The 7,933-nt window shown below is 32.4% G+C and overlaps 1 long non-coding RNA gene and 2 other non-coding genes across 3 annotated transcripts; all 3 read left to right on the top strand.

The window, feature by feature from the left end:
• Window positions 1-1,075: 1,075 nt before the first annotated feature.
• Trnag-gcc lies at window positions 1,076-1,146 on the top strand. The gene has a single exon. It is a non-coding gene; the product is annotated as a tRNA-Gly (tRNA).
• Window positions 1,147-2,728: 1,582 nt separating this feature from the next.
• On the top strand, window positions 2,729-5,025 carry LOC125065401. Its single transcript, XR_007119619.1, has 3 exons — window positions 2,729-2,797; window positions 3,028-3,142; window positions 4,953-5,025. It is a non-coding gene; the product is annotated as an uncharacterized LOC125065401 (long non-coding RNA).
• Window positions 3,565-3,635, top strand: Trnag-gcc. Its single transcript has one exon. It is a non-coding gene; the product is annotated as a tRNA-Gly (tRNA).
• Window positions 5,026-7,933: the final 2,908 nt, after the last annotated feature.

The following is a 7,933-nucleotide window of genomic DNA, read 5'->3' as shown; positions in this document are numbered from 1 at the left end:
CTTATGAATTCCAAATAATGCCACATCAAAATAAACTAAATTAACTTAGTACGTTCACGTCTTTTAGTATGAAAAATTACAGGACGTTAGACGATTGACACTCTGACGAAGTCTATTGAAGGGGACATTGATAACACATGGCATTTAACGAGAACTACCGGCTTGTGAACATTTGAATTAACACAGGTTCTATGTGTTTGTATCATTCATTAATAATTTATATGATTATACAAATATATACGTTTTATTGATCAAATATAGTAAGACGGTGTTGTTTTTACAAGGTTTTATTTAAATAAACATGTGGTAAAATTTTATTATTAACATTGTGGTTTCATTTAGCGTAGTCATGCCATGATCTATAGCAATATTATAAATGCGAAAATAACACTGTTTGTCTGTCTGTCTGTCTGTTGCTCTTGCCAAACCACTGAACTGAATTTGATGAAATTTTGTATGAAGCAAGTTTAAACTTCAAGGACGAACATAGGCTTTTTGTTGTTAATATGTGACGATCAACGCTTAAAACGCGGGCGGAGCCGCGTGTGACAACTAATATTATATAATTATTAAGAACGAATTTTATCTTAACATTCGAAATATTGATTCAACTGAAAACAACGAGAAATAAATTCTGAAGTAGCTCTTTTTTTTTTAATAAATCCGTGTAAATTATATATAACTATTGAATTCCTATATAATTATATAATTAATCTTAATTGATCAATATTTATTAAATAGGCTTTATTAATTACAGTGTTTTTATAAATAAATTAAAGCCTGCTTAGCGACAGCTATAGAGTTATTTTTATGACGTCATAACGACCATAGCACTATTTTTGCTCGATCATGTCTTATTCTCTAAAGTTAGTATTTAATGACTTTATCTAACAATAAAAGAGCACGTTCGCAGCGCCTCTCTAATCACAGTCGATAGGTATACATGCGTACGCGGATACTCGCATACGTTTTTAGGTAAGAATATGATAATGTAATCATCTCTTAATTCAAACACTTATTGACAGTCTCATTGAATGCTCAATACAGAAAGGAGAATTTTATATTTCATACATGAGCATCGGTGGTTCAGTGGTAGAATGCTCGCCTGCCACGCGGGCGGCCCGGGTTCGATTCCCGGCCGATGCATACCCTTTTTTATTTTCGTTTTGCAGTTTATAGATTAATACGTGATCATCGTGAGTATGTTTTACTAAATATTTTATGATAAAATTATTCCAAAGAACAGTACAAATTTATATATTTTTATATGTGTTATTTTCGTTTAAATGTTAGATTCAGCAATAACAACGATTGAACTATTTAGCGATACAATATCCAAATATCAACTTTCTTGTAAATACATAAGTATCACATTATCTTTTAAAATATTTTTTAAATATTAAAAATAAAATAAGATACAAAAATGTTTTCAAACACAGCATCATTTCTCTCACAATAAACTCGATAGTATAAGATTTGGTCCAACATTCGTATAAAAATTCCAGTCAGGTATAAGGGCTTACAAATGATTTACCGGTAACAGCAACTAAACGGATTACTGACCGCCCTCACGTACTATATTGGCCGGCTATCGGTTTTCAACACCTGATATACTCGAGAAAGAGAAAAAATATCGTCATTTTTCTTTCTAATTTATTCTGAAGCATATTTAAAGCACAAACAAATGGGTCATCTGATGTTAAGTGAGCTAAATACACTGGCGTTCAAATCAAATCAAATCAAATCAAATCAAAATATACTTTATTCAAGTAGGCTTTTACAAGCACTTTTGAATCGTCATTTAACAAACTATTTAAAGTAAAGCTACCAACGGTTCAGAATGTAGATTCTACCGAGAAGAACCGGTAAGAAACTCAGTAGTTACTCTTTTTCAAAACAATAATCCACTTCATGCAAGGTCAAAACTCTCATGGCAACAAAAATGCCTCTATTCCTTGCTCCGACAACTACACTGACTCACTCGTCATTCAAACGGAAACAAAATATTGCCGTTTGGCAGTAGTAGAATTAATAAGAAGGTCGTAATCAGACAAGCCAGTATAAAGCGGAACCGATTAAAAGAGCTCCGACCACTACACTGACTCACTCGTCATTCAAACGGAAACAAAACTAGCTTGCCATTAGAAATAAAAAAAAATATAAATTCGTAGTATTATAAATTTTACTGTAATTTTTATTTAAATATTAATCTCGGTATTTTACTATTACATTCGGTATCTTCAAAGAATGTCGGACATCGGATTTTTTAAGATTGGCCCATTTTCCCGCTACAATTGATTTGAACAAGCTTTTATTTAATGCGTGTATAGAACAAACATAAAATTCACGACAAAACGAGATGTCAGAAAGATATATGAAACTGACTATAATAATTATTATAACATCGTAATATTACACGCCAAATTATTGTCACCGGAAGGTGGTCATCAACATTCCACGATTGAGATACGAAATTCTTACAGAATAGCACCTTCGCTTTAATTTTTTTTTTTTCATGTAAATATATGGCATAAAATATTATTAACATTTTCAACATAAACAACGAACCCTCGTGATATAACAGAAAATATATAAATATGAGAAGTTCTACACTTTAGTATAAATAATTGTTAGTACTCAAAGTCATAGTTACTAAAACTCTCCAAGGCTTTAAAGCGAGTTGTTTGTAGCAAACTAATCAAGCGTTTATAACCTCAGGTTAATAAGATACTGTAAACGTGCAAGTGGAGGAATCCAGCTTCAGGACAAGAGGACCCGCGGGACGCATTAAACTAAGGTTAGCTGCGATGTTACTCTGACCCCTCGAATGATTCTATTTTGTAAATCAGTTGCTTTTGTTGTTTATATTTTGTTACATTTTAAATCGACTCTGTTTATAAATAAATGCCTCGTATGTATAGTGGCTAGTTTATAAGGCTACACGCCCTGAAGTCGTGTGTTCAAATTCCGCGTTGTCAACTAATAAAAAGTTATTAAACTTTTTCATTTCTTTCGGATTTTTTTCAGTGTTTACTTTCAAGCACAAATCAGTTGGACTCCTATCAAACAAAGGAACTGCAATTGAGTTGGGCACAGTTCTGTAGTGGTAGACGAAGGTCATGTGTTTTACTCGATATTATATGTAGGTATGTCTTTATTATTTATTGTACCATGAGATTTCTTACGACAGATCATTTACAGACCCATCGAATACCGAGTATGTAACAAAAGATGTATAATATTATATTGTTGCCTGGGTATGAATATGGCTTAAAGATTCTCCTTACATCAATATACCATCGTTTTTAATACTTCTGCAATAATGTATATACAACTAGGTATTAATTGGAAAATTATTATATCATTATTTCATAAATAAGTAATTTATGAAATTTAAATACCTGTCAAAGAAATATTGAAATACCTTAAGATTACGTTGAAACTAAATTAAAAATTTTGCTATATTTATTATTACACCATAAGGAACAATTTATCGGATCATTGTTATTATTTTTTTTAAATAAATTCTTCAATGTATTTGATAAATACGCACCTATATTGCAAGCATCGGTGGTTCAGTGGTAGAATGCTCGCCTGCCACGCGGGCGGCCCGGGTTCGATTCCCGGCCGATGCAAATTTTTTCATTATTTTTTTAAAGTAACGATAGTTACGTATTTTTTTATTTGTTTCTTTCTCTCAATGTGTATATACTCAAGAACACATTAAAATATTAATCGAACAATTAATACGAAGTCATTGCAAGCGTCGAAACTAGTAAAACATTACTAGTTTCCTTCTACTGAAATATATTAAAAAAGTCATAAAATCTTTCGTCCCGATCTACAAATCTTACTTTAAAACCCAGTCTAAGATCAAACCACGATGAGCAATCTGATAAAATAACTTTAATCAGAAGTTTCCAAACAAATAAGTGAAACTCGTTACCAAGTTTCAGGTCAGCTCAGGTTAAGTTACAGAGCTTGGCGGCCGTGCCAAGATTCCTACTTGGCCAGAATTAAGTGCCTCGACCATTCGCTCCCACGAATATTACAAAACTAAATAGACTCTTGGAGGAATATTTTTAATTATTCTCTGTTTTTATATAGACTTCGCTCGAAATAACAAAAAAAAGGATAAATATTTAATTTCAAAAATGTTGAGGAAATTGATTCCAAAATTTCATAAAAACAATTGGACCGTTGCGTATTATTTTTTGTACTAAATAATTAAATATCCTTATTTTAAGTATACAACAACACTGCTAGTATTTTACGTCCACCACTTAAAGTTTCAAGAAAACAAGATAAACATAAGTTAAAATTACACAAATGTGTGTGTCCTCTTGTTTGGTTGTGAACTTGGTGACCATCCTCAACAACATACAGTACAGTACAGTAACAGCCTGTTAATATCCCACTGCTGGGCTAAGGCCACATCTCCCTTTGAGGAGAAGGTTAGGAGCTTATTCCACCACGATGTTCCGATACGGGTTGGTGGATACACATGTGGCAGATTTCGTTGAAATTAGACACATGCAGGTTTCTTCACGATGTTCGTCGAGCACGAGAGAATTTTAATTATTTCATTAATTATAAACGCAAATTAAGCACATGAAAATTCAGTGATGCTGAATTTAAGCCACTAATCATCGCTTAAGATGCACGCGTTCTATACACTAAGCCATCTCAACAACACACGAAAGTGTGAGGTTAACATTACCTACCATTTTACATGGTCAACATCATATACACGAGAGATTTTTTTTTCTTCTTAAAATCTTAAACTTTTCTCAAACCTCAAATTTCGAGTATGATTTTTATAATAAAAATATTGCCATATCATCTCTACGAAGGTTTGATTGTTAAAAAAACTTTATTTAAATATTCAAGCTAGTTTCATATCGAAACTGAACTATATTTCTGATACTGAACTTTATAATGCCTTCCAATAGCTAAACACGGTTTCCGAGATGACAAATTGAGTTTATCAACTGCGAGGAACGCCCGATACTTCGAAAAGCTGACTAACTTCACTGTAACAGGTTCAAGACATATTTGTGAACTATTTGGCTATATAAATAAATGTATGTATATAATGTTTTTTGCTGCTTTAATTTATATTCTATTAATAATTATAATAGCTAGTTTGTATATCGTCATCACTGCTCCATTTCATATTCGCCATATTCACCAACGCTCCACAAACATTGTGAACCAAGCCATCTCAAACCTAAACACAATAACATTACTAGGTACTGTTGCTTTGCGGTAGTATTTTTGATCTGTCTATCCGGATAAAACACAAATTTCACAAGGTGCCACTACTAACTATGGAAAATAAATAATCTCTGAAATTTCTTCTTCAAACACCTGATCACAACAGTTGAACATTGACAGCCTGATAGTTTACTTTTTTTCTGTTTTATACTGGATAATGTATATTTATTTAATATTCCATACCTATATTTAAAACAAAAATATTTTTGAAGTCCTTAGTATACTAGTCGGCGATGATGTCATAATGCTATAATTATTATTATCCTGTTAATTATAAATAAAATTCAAAAGAATCAAGTAACAAAGTAAATCACTTTAAGTAGGTTGTTTATACCCACAAGGTACTGTACTACGTCTTAAAATTTTTCCACATCTCCGCTCACCTAGCTCATCCAATATCCCATATGATCCAAACACCTCCATTCGTCTAACTAGGCGATTTGTCTAGACTAGACCGCAGACGAAATCTAGAAAACATCATATTTCAGACTTGAGTCTCGATGCTTTCTACTAGATCAATTTCAGACTTTAGTGATTGTAACATCAACGCTCTACGTCAGGTGGGAAAGTATATTAAGTTTTCTTTTAGAAAATGGGGTAATTTTTACGAGTCACTGTTCACATATAGCAATATGTATCTTCATAAGTAGAGCGATATTTTGTTTTATAACCAAATGCGAACTAAATCATACTCAATTTTTTTATATCCCTGGTGTATCAGAAATAAATACTGATTTACTTAAGATTGTTCTGCATGCAGTCCTAGCCCAGGTTAAGTGCCATAGCTATTATAGTATAATAAGTACTAATCGAAAGAGACGGCCTAGTTTTTAGAATAAGTCGATCGTGACTGAAAATTGCGGTTCCAAGTCATGCACCATTTTATGCACTTAATTTAACCCATGCTCAGTGATGAAGAAAAATATCGTGAGGAAACCTGCACGTGTCCGATGAAAAATGTAACGAACTTATATTAATAGCAGCGTGGTGGAATGAGCTTCGAAACTTTTCTTCAAAAAGAGAGGAGACCTTAGTCCTATTACATAAATTATAAGAACTTTATAAATGTCCAAGGTCTTAATACAAATTTTATGACAGTATCAAGACTAAGCCTAATACTAAAAATAACAGAATAAATATATATATTGAATAATCCTCACTAGAATATTCTTTCAGACAAGTTGTTGGCTACAAAAAGAGTAACCGCTCATGTTGTTCCGTTGTTTGAATTGCAAATTGTCGAAGGTAACCAACGAGTTCAAATAAACCACGTGGCGTTCGGACTACGAAGCAGACATCAGCTGCCGTGCTCACTGTAAACTTTTTATGTAACTAAATTAAAACTCAATTTTGCTTGATTTTTTTTTTATAGATTCAATTTGATTTTATAGATTAATTATATTTTTAATTAAAATAAAACGCGTCGCTTCATTATCATGCATATAAAAAAAACATACTTTTATATTTTCCATTCGCTTAAAAATATCTCAATTAATTGAGTTAAACTTTTACGTAATAATTATTATAATGTAAGATTAACTTAGACTAGTTTGTGCTGTAGTTTTTCATTATGTTTTATATAATCATTTCATCAATATATATTATGTAAGCAAGTTTATGTCAATAAATCGGTCTAGAAAAGGTTTAATTACTTTTTATTAATAAAAAGTAAAACCGACGGTTACATTGCTCAATTTAGTTTATCTAACGCCCCGCGTAAACTCGACGGAATCCATGGCTACACAAATATTAGATGTTTATTAGATGTAAGGATACCTCTACATTATAGACGCTGATACAATTTAAATTGCCATCAATGCAACGAAGCGTCAGATAACCTGGAAATACAATTTTTAACAGCATAAGCTCGTAAAAGTAGTAACGATAGTCATCAGTTTTACTACCTAGTGCACATGTGTGTGAACAAAAGTGTATTCTCTCACACTCGTGACCTGATGGGACAGCAAATCAAACATAACGGAAAGAGTTCAGGAACTTCACGTACTGTCCGAGGTACTGAAGAGAAATCAGGGAAATTACCAAACTATAAGTTGTCTCTACATAAAAACTATTTTTTTATTTGAATCCATAACGTTGGCATCTGCTGCCAAACTACCCAAATAAACCACTACCTACACTGAATGCCATACGAGTGAAATATTATATATTGTACTTTTGTCTACACGGAGATGCCACTCAGATATATATTTCCCTGCCCAATGCAAATGAGACCATCTGACGTATGACATAATACTCCAAGTAGTATTTACAGTTCCATCGTTCTTTTTACAACGCAATAAAGTCTGTTTTTGCATAATCAACAGCAGACGTTACGTTGCATTTAGTACACCCGTACATTGTATTTGCATTTACTAAGACCCACAATGCATTGTAATAAGGTTTTCTTTGGTTTGAAAAACTAAAATATTGAATTTGTGGTTTACGGTCTCACGTGGGTTTTTGAAATAAAGTGATGACCCGTAACGCGATGGCGTGTGAGTTATAGGTGGTCGGAGCTTTATTTCCCGGTAATGGTTTCAGCAAGTTTTGTGAAAGAGATTTTTATACGGTTTGAGCGGTTCTTTTCTAACATATGTTCAATGTTTTGGTTAAATATTCATTCATTACTTTAATGTTTTAATTACAAATTTAGCAA

This window comes from Vanessa atalanta, chromosome 7 (assembly GCF_905147765.1).
Source record: "Vanessa atalanta chromosome 7, ilVanAtal1.2, whole genome shotgun sequence".
Taxonomy (NCBI): domain Eukaryota; kingdom Metazoa; phylum Arthropoda; class Insecta; order Lepidoptera; family Nymphalidae; genus Vanessa; species Vanessa atalanta.
Note: the sequence above shows the minus strand (reverse complement) of the source record. Positions and strands in the feature narration are given on the sequence as shown.